Below are 9,084 nucleotides of genomic sequence, written 5' to 3'. Positions count from 1 at the left end.
AGGAGAGGAGACAAGTGGAGAGGAGACGAGATGAGACGAGACGAGACGAGAGGAGGAGGGAGGAGAGGACACGAGAAAACGAGAGGAGAGGACACAATAAAAAAATGAGACGAGACGAGACGAGACTAGACGAGAGGAGACGAGAGGAGAGGAGACGAGAGGAGAGGAGACGGGAGGAGAGGAGATGAGAGGAGAGGAAACGTCTTTGTTCTTGTTTTGAAACTTTGTAAAAGAAGAACTCGTTGCATTATAAACCAGACAACATTCATTTCCTTGCTTTCTGTCCTTTCTGTCTCTTAGGGTTCGGTCTGTTGCGTTTACAACAGACCGAATGAATCTTTTTTGTTTCGGTTTTAATTCAGTAAAAAACGATTTAAATGTAATGACGTATAAATCAAAGCAAAAACTCAAACATCGCTATAAGAAGATTTCTGCACTCCTCGTTCTTCTTCTCTTTTCTCCTCGTCTCCCTCCTCTTCTTCTTTTCTCTCCTCCCCCGTCCTCCTCTCTCTCTTTGGTGAAGGGGGGAGTTTTGGAAGAGAGAAGGAGAGTGGGAGGGAGGGGGAGGTTGAAGGGGGAGGAAGAGGAGGGGGGGTTGGGACTCTATAAGAGCGGCTGCCTCCAGCCTCCACGTAGCCAGAAAAACCACGCAGAGACTGAGAGAAGGAAACGTATCCTGAGAAAGCTCAAGCTGCACCCGAGGGACCCCTACAGGCACCCGCAATCTCAGCCCGACACAGGTAAGGAGACCCTGCATAGAAAGGAGGCGGGGGGGGGGGGGGGGTTGACCTCTGACTTTTTAGACAGATTTCTTACATCATGTCAAAGAAGTGATGTCAGGGAAAAGAAAGAAACATCTGAGTCTCAATTCTGTAAAAGTCAAAAATCGGATTTGTTTTCAAATCTACTCGTTGCTTCAAATTTTGCTAAATATTTAAAACCATTTGATGTTTTACATTGTAAAAGGTCTGCAAAGAGATTTTAAACATGAAGGTGGTCACACTTTCCTCTTTACAGGTTGATCTGCTAATCTTCATCTCATAGTGGTTTGTTTTAGTCATTATCAGCTTTTAAATCTGTTTTCATAATTTTGTATAAGTGTCTCGATCCAAGTCAAAGAAAAAGAAACCAAAAAGCTCCGGATGGAGGGATTCATTGATAACGTCTGAAGCCAACATGCTCCTCCTTAGTCTGAGACTTCTTGGTTTGAGGATCTCCTTTGTTTTTCTTTTTGGATCCAGCACCCATTGAGGGATGTGCCTTTCTTTTTAGATTTCTCCTTTAAAGTCAGACATGTGTTGTTACACTTATGAGATGACTGGAGAACAATGAAGCCTGGACTTCATTTAATGAGAAAACAAAAGCTTCCAATGCAGAACAAACAAGATTTTTCTTGCAGTGCCGTCAATCAGCAGCATTTGAATAATAATGAAGTCAGATGTTAGTCTGGACTTGTGAACGAGCCTCATTTGAAGTGTGATGAGATATTAGAGATGTGAGTTTCTGTCCCTCCGTCACAGGTGCATGGTCCTCGCTTGATGTTTAGACCTTTTGGGTGGTTTTTTGCAGCTTTTGTCAGCGTCCTGTGACCTCCTGCCCTTTGAGGTCATCACGACTCAGTGACGCCTGCAACAGTGGCTTCCTGCTGTTGACCTTGGTGACGGAGGGAGCGAGGGTCACTCTGGTTTCTGATCAGTCCTCTGATAACTGCTTTTATGCAGCGTGTGATGAACGCAGCAGGTGAAGCAGACTGCCCTCCATCAGTTGGTTTGTTCGTACAGATCGTTGGCTTAAGGGAAAAGGTTGTAAATCGTTCAAAGTGATTAGTCATCGATCATTACGGCCTGATTTACTGCTGAGCTCTTGAGGCTTCTTTGTAGTTAAAGACACAGAAAGCTTCATCGCTCCCTGTTGGTTCATGTCCGAGTGATTCTCCAGGTTTTCAGACATGTAGAGACCGTCACATTAAAGGAACACTTAAACTACAGCGTGATCTCTACAAGTCATTCATCAGACGCTTTTCTCCAAAGAGACGAACATCAGAGAGTCACAACAACACGAGGAGTGAGGAGACAACGACAGGAAGTACAAACATACAAACTTTCAGTCTGATCGGACAAACAGGTGTGACAGGAAGTGACTGGAGGTGCTGATATGAAGTGACCAGAGGTGGTGACAGGAAGTGACCAGAGGTGCTGACAGAAAATGACTAGAGGTGCTGACAGGAAGTGACTAGAGGCAGAGCACAAGTGCTGACAGGAAGTGACCAGAGGTGCTGACAGGAAGTGACTAGAGGTGCTGACAGGAAGTGACTGAGCAGCAAAGTTTTAAATCATGTAATGTGAAATCAAAAACATTGAAGTCCCTGACAGACCCAGTACATGAAGGGATACACAAAGAGAGGGGCGGTCTTCTGCCTGCTCCACTTTTCAGAAAATGTGTGCTCAAACAGGCCGTTTGGAGATTTTCCCTTCATGACATCACAAAGGGCAGTAGCCCCTCCCCCAGGTGGGTGACACTCCCACAGCTAGGTGTTTGTTCTGCCCTCTGAGTCTGACTTCTCACCGTAAACAATAGGACATGGAGCGAGAAAGACCGTGTACACCCGAGCCCCTCCAGAGAGGGGGTGTGGTCAGACACAGCTCATTTACATATTTAAAGGTACAGACACAGAAACAGCCTGTTCTGAGCAGGGCTGAAATAGAGGGGTTTATAGACATGATCAAATACAGGATCAGAGTGGATTTAGAACTAGAAACTTCACACACATGTTTTGAGGAGCTCTGAGACTTATTTACACTGAAGAAGAGGAGGATATGAGACCTTGTGTAAGAATGAAGCTCAAAGAGAGAACCTTATTTTTTATTTTAATGGTGGTTTCTTTGTTGATCCGCATTGGCCCTGCGTGGTGAATGATTCTCACTCTGCCTTCAGGCGTTGATGTGAAACATTAATGGAGTTAATAAACTTTGAGATTAGCCATCTCTCTTTTCTTTGACGTCTAATAATTAACATTTACTTTGTGTTCAGCCTCGGGCCACTTTTCATTTAACCTTGAAGTGAAGAGACAAAACGCTCCCCTCCACAGGGGTCGTGCTACGGGCTGCAGGTGAAACATGTTTAGAGGCATCCTGCACAGAGGTTTTTGTAGATTTGTGTGTTTGAGATCTCAGTGGATTTAAGTGTTGGTCCTGCAGCGTCATCGTGTTCCGGCTGAGAGATGTAGACCAGGGGAAGATGAAACATGAGACGAGTGTTTAAATACCTGTAAGAAGATCAAAGTCAAAGTAGACTGAATATTCAGCCAAGGTTTTTTTACCTGGCAGAAAATACCTCCAGTGGTGTCGCCCTCCAACATTTATTATTTAATTTATGATTTATTAATCCCTGAGGGTAAACTCTGGTTTACACTCAGTCATAGAGAGACTCACACACACAGATACATGCACAAACAGGACCTGTGGGGGTCCTGTTTGTGCATCTGGTCCGTTCAGATTGTCGTTAAAAGACGATGAATTCATCCATTTAACGACTAAAAACGTTTATTTTTTTCAACACAAACGGCTGTGATTTATAAATCTGAGAATCATGAGACCACTGAGTGTTCAGGACTTTTGAACGCCAACATGGGGTTGCAGATATGGCATCTCCACATCATTTCCAGCACGAGGAGAAGAAGGCGACAGTGAGTTGCTAGATGTTGCGAGATGCTATGGTTGCCGCCATCTTGTTTGTTCTGCTGAGGCGGTGCCAGAGTCGTCAGCTGTCAGGATCCGGGGTGAGGCGTTCACATGAAACAGTTTTCTTTCAGAGTTCTCCAAGAAGAAAAATCAGGATTCTTAAAATCCGGATAAGTGTTTATCATGATATCTAAAAACAGGATATGATGTTTATATGCACAAATACAAAAAGCCTTCTTCAACATCCTGATATGTGATCCTCACGTGAAGAGAATACTGGATGAGTGGATGAAGGTTAGATACTGGATGAGTGGATGAAGGTTAGATACTGGATGAGTGGATGAAGGTTAGATACTGGATGAGTGGATGAAGGTTGGGAGGAGGGCTGGCTGACGGGTCTCACCAAACACAGCTCTGAGCTAATCCAGGGACACAATGCTGCTCACACAGCAGGGTCTCCGTCCCTCCTTTTGTGCTCGTCCCTCGTGTCTCCCAGCTGACCCCGGGGTCATCCTCTTTTTATGTCTTTGCTCTCATATCAAAGGAGAACAGGACTTCTATTAGCTGCCGGGGTTAAAGGATGCTGTCCACAGAGCAGATCCTGACGTGATGCATCACTGACCACAATCCCCCCCTGAAACTGTTTAACACATAAACATCTATTACCTGGACCAGCAGTTACTGGTTTAGCCTCAGGACCCACCACCAACCACACTTCAGCCAATGAGATGTGTTTTATGACAAAACATATGATAGAACAAAGAGATGAAACATGTTTTAAAAGTGTTTTTTTTCTTACACTTTTCTTTTTACCAGGCACACTTCCTCTACTGACTGAAAACATCTTCAAGACAAATATTCTCATACTAGTCGAATACAGGACTCTGTTGCTTCGTCCACCACTTCCCATTGTTCTTTTTACGTCACCGCTTCACTCAGGTGACCCCCCCCCCCCCCCCCTGCTGTGAGGTGCATGTGTGAACAGGAGTAGTCCTCCTGAGATCATCTAGAAGCTTTCAAGCGGCTCCACACAGCGCTGATCCATCTTGCAGGCTATGATGTAACGCGTTGCCACCGTCTCGCCCCTGACGCGTCTCTGTTAATACCTCTGATGGCGGATCAGGGGCGTGACCAATTGTCCTAGCCAAGCCTCCTCCGTGCGTCACACATTGCAGACGAGATGATGAATATCCCGCCTCGTGTAAAGGTTGACTTTTTCAGTCTGAAGAAAAGCTGGTAACAAAAGAGAATTCAATACACCATTAGAGTGTTTGACATGTGGAAGCAGGATGGTGTAATGAGAGGATTGATGGCTCCTGTTTATGTGTTTCAGAGGCACACCTGGGTTATTTTGATATCAGTCACACCTGTGTTCAGCAGAGGCCTATAGGCTGTGAGATATAAGACAGAGACGAGGGGGGAGGATAGAGACACTGATTAGTGCAGGTGGATGAAATGTAAAATATTACAGCAGGGTATATGAGGCTCTGACACTGTGTGTGTGTGTGTGTGTGTGTGTGTGAGCACGCCTCCCTACCTTTAATGGGCCAGAGCTGATTAGATGCATTGAGAGGATAAATTGATTTAGCTCAGCGTGTCTGACTGTAATGGCTCTGCAGCGACGTCACACACAGTCCAGCTGACTCGGGAAGGTTTCCTCTGGCCTCAGAAACCCTGTAACGCCCACTCTGCACACACACACACACTCACACACACACACACACACACACACACACACACACACACACACACACACACACACACACACACACACACAGAGGTTCCTTCTGAGGTCCACCACCTTCTCCTGTGTCCACACTGCTCCACCGGGCTCTCATACTCCTCCTCTCCATCTTCAATAACCTCCACAATAACTGTGATGTCATTGGAGTGTTTTTGAAGATCACATGACTCAGAGGTGTACAGGAAGTCTGAAGTGAAGGTAGTGAAGAGAAAAGGAGAAAAGACAATTCCTTTAGGGGGCCTGATGGGGAGGGGGGGCTGAGAGGGTAAAGGTCATATATATCAGCAGGTAGATCCCTCAGGTTGGACCTGACTCAGTTAATATATAGATGAGATCAGTAATATAGACCGCCTGTGTTGAAATGTGTCCCATCAGTGTCCCCTCTGCCACTTCCCCAGTTAGTGATGGATATTCAAACAAAGAGCACACAGTGAGATGTGAGTGGGCCCGAGACGAGCTGTCCCTCAAAGTGACTCGCTCCGTCAGATAAAGTAATCGTCCGTGTGGCTCCAGGCAGAAGTTACATTTAATTACCTGTCAACGTGACTCATCAACTAACAAAGACCACATCATAAATATACTCAGATAATTATTCAATATTTGACGCTTTGTCTTTCATGTGCAGGGCTCTCTCTCTCCTTCAACACTGCACACTTATTGTTCTCCTCCACACTCAGATTCAGCATCTCATCAAAATCTCTTCACATGGTAAATGGACTCGAGCTAACATAACACTTTTCTAGTCTTCTGACGACTCACAGCTCTTTTATACTGCAGGTCAAACCTTCACATTCACACACTGATGGTAGAGGCCGCTGAGTAAAGAGTCCATCAGTATTAACTCATCCATTCACACGCTGATGGTAGAGGCCGCTGAGTGAAGAGTCCATCAGTATTAACTCATCCATTCACACACTGATGGTAGAGGCCGCTGAGTAAAGAGTCCATCGGTATTAACTCATCCATTCACACACTGATGGTAGAGGCCGCTGAGTGAAGAGTCCATCGGTATTAACTCATCCATTCACACACTGATGGTAGAGGCCGCTGAGTGAAGAGTCCATCAGTATTAACTCATCCATTCACACGCTGATGGTAGAGGCCGCTGAGTGAAGAGTCCATCAGTATTAACTCATCCATTCATACACATTCACACGCTGATGGTAGAGGCCGCTGAGTGAAGAGTCCATCAGTATTAACTCATCCATTCACACACTGATGGTAGAGGCCGCTGAGTAAAGAGTCCATCAGTATTAACTCATCCATTCACACGCTGATGGTAGAGGCCGCTGAGTGAAGAGTCCGTCAGTATTAACTCATCCATTCATACACATTCACACACTGATGGTAGAGGCCGCTGAGTGAAGAGTCCATCAGTATTAACTCATCCATTCACACACTGATGGTAGAGGCCGCTGTGTAAAGAGTCCATCAGTATTAACTCATCCATTCACACGCTGATGGTAGAGGCCGCTGAGTGAAGAGTCCATCAGTATTAACTCATCCATTCACACACTGATGGTAGAGGCCGCTGAGTAAAGAGTCCATCAGTATTAACTCATCCATTCACACGCTGATGGTAGAGGCTGCTGAGTAAAGAGTCCATCAGTATTAACTCATCCATTCATACACTGATGGTAGAGGCCGCTGAGTAAAGAGTCCATCAGTATTAACTCATCCATTCATACACATTCACACGCTGATGGTAGAGGCCGCTGAGTGAAGAGTCCATTAGTATTAACTCATCCATTCACACGCTGATGGTAGAGGCTGCTGAGTAAAGAGTCCATCAGTATTAACTCATCCATTCACACACTGATGGTAGAGGTCGCTGAGTAAAGAGTCCATCAGTATTAACTCATCCATTCATACACTGATGGTAGAGGCCGCTGAGTAAAGAGTCCATCAGTATTAACTCATCCATTCATACACTGATGGTAGAGGCCGCTGAGTAAAGAGTCCATCAGTATTAACTCATCCATTCATACACTGATGGTAGAGGCCGCTGAGTAAAGAGTCCATCAGTATTAACTCATCCATTCATACACTGATGGTAGAGGCCGCTGAGTGAAGAGTCCATCAGTATTAACTCATCCATTCATACACATTCACACGCTGATGGTAGAGGCCGCTGAGTGAAGAGTCCATCAGTATTAACTCATCCATTCACACACTGATGGTAGAGGCCGCTGAGTGAAGAGTCCATCAGTATTAACTCATCCATTCACACACATTCACACGCTGATGGTAGAGGCCGCTGAGTGAAGAGTCCATTAGTATTAACTCATCCATTCACACACTGATGGTAGAGGCCGCTGAGTGAAGAGTCCATCAGTATTAACTCATCCATTCACACGCTGATGGTAGAGGCCGCTGAGTAAAGAGTCCATCAGTATTAACTCATCCATTCACACACATTCACACGCTGATGGTAGAGGCCGCTGAGTGAAGAGTCCATCAGTATTAACTCATCCATTCATACACATTCACACGCTGATGGTAGAGGCCGCTGAGTGAAGAATCCATCAGTATTAACTCATCCATTCATACACATTCACACACTGATGGTAGAGGCCGCTGAGTGAAGAGTCCATCAGTATTAACTCATCCATTCACACGCTGATGGTAGAGGCTGCTGAGTAAAGAGTCCATCAGTATTAACTCATCCATTCACACACTGATGGTAGAGGCCGCTGAGTAAAGAGTCCATCAGTATTAACTCATCCATTCATACACTGATGGTAGAGGCCGCTGAGTGAAGAGTCCATCAGTATTAACTCATCCATTCATACACATTCACACAAAAACAAAAACACAAAACACAAAGAACAAAGACAAAGTCTGTTTAATCAGAAATCCCAGAGCACAGGCAGAGGTGTGTGAATGGTAAGGCTAACGGAGTCACAAGTACAGAAACAGGTTTAGAATTAAAGTAATTAAAATACACTGGGCATGCTGCTAGCCAAAAAAAGACACAGCATAAAAGCCTGAAGCTAAGAATGCTAGAAAATGAAGAAAATCATACCATTAAATAATAAAACAACAAAATAAACAAAGAGTCCACACCATAGTCTGCCCTTTGTCTTCATATTTGTGACATCTTTTTCTTTATAAACTATGAACTCTTCTTGCATTTTAAAAAGGAAGAACACAAACAAGTTAGACTCAAAACGTTCGAGACTTTATTTCTTCCAAAGGAGTCATTTTGTCCAGTTATTTCATTGAGAATAAATAAAGGTGCTTGAAGCTCAAACTGACATACAACATGAACCCTAAGGGCATCAGGTCCTGCACATGCATGACTCCAGTGTGACTGCTATTACAAACAAAGCAGCCACACAACCCTAGTCAGAAACGTCAGAGCCAGGTACACGGCGTGCTGACATGAGCACGCCATTATTGTGGTTATTACATTTAAGAGACGTTATAATCTGCAGCTCAGCTTTTTCAAAATATCTGCTGCTCCTCCGTTCAACCACGCGTGAATAATCCGGCTTTAAGTCGCTCCTCGGCCTCAGAGTAATTTATTTTTTACTTCCTGCTCTTGATGGGAGAATGGCAATAATGGAGGAAATAATGGTGCAAACAGTTGATAAGACGGCGTCAGGCAGTCGGAGAAGTTTGTGCTCGAGTGAGTCATGAGCTGCTGGACGACACGAA

At 44.8% G+C, this 9,084-nt stretch overlaps 1 protein-coding gene across 1 annotated transcript in view; it reads left to right on the top strand.

Annotated features, from left to right (window-relative positions):
- The first annotated feature begins 611 nt into the window (after positions 1–611).
- pnoca (prepronociceptin a) overlaps positions 612–9,084 on the top strand; it is a 23,906-nt gene continuing 15,433 nt past the window's right edge. The window contains exon 1 of the mRNA XM_065952406.1: positions 612–740. The gene's annotated coding sequence lies outside the window, so the exon portion shown is untranslated. The remainder of the gene's footprint in view (positions 741–9,084) is intronic.

Source organism: Labrus bergylta, chromosome 3 (genome assembly GCF_963930695.1).
Source record: "Labrus bergylta chromosome 3, fLabBer1.1, whole genome shotgun sequence".
Classification (NCBI taxonomy): Eukaryota; Metazoa; Chordata; class Actinopteri; order Labriformes; family Labridae; genus Labrus; species Labrus bergylta.
Note: the sequence above shows the minus strand (reverse complement) of the source record. Positions and strands in the feature narration are given on the sequence as shown.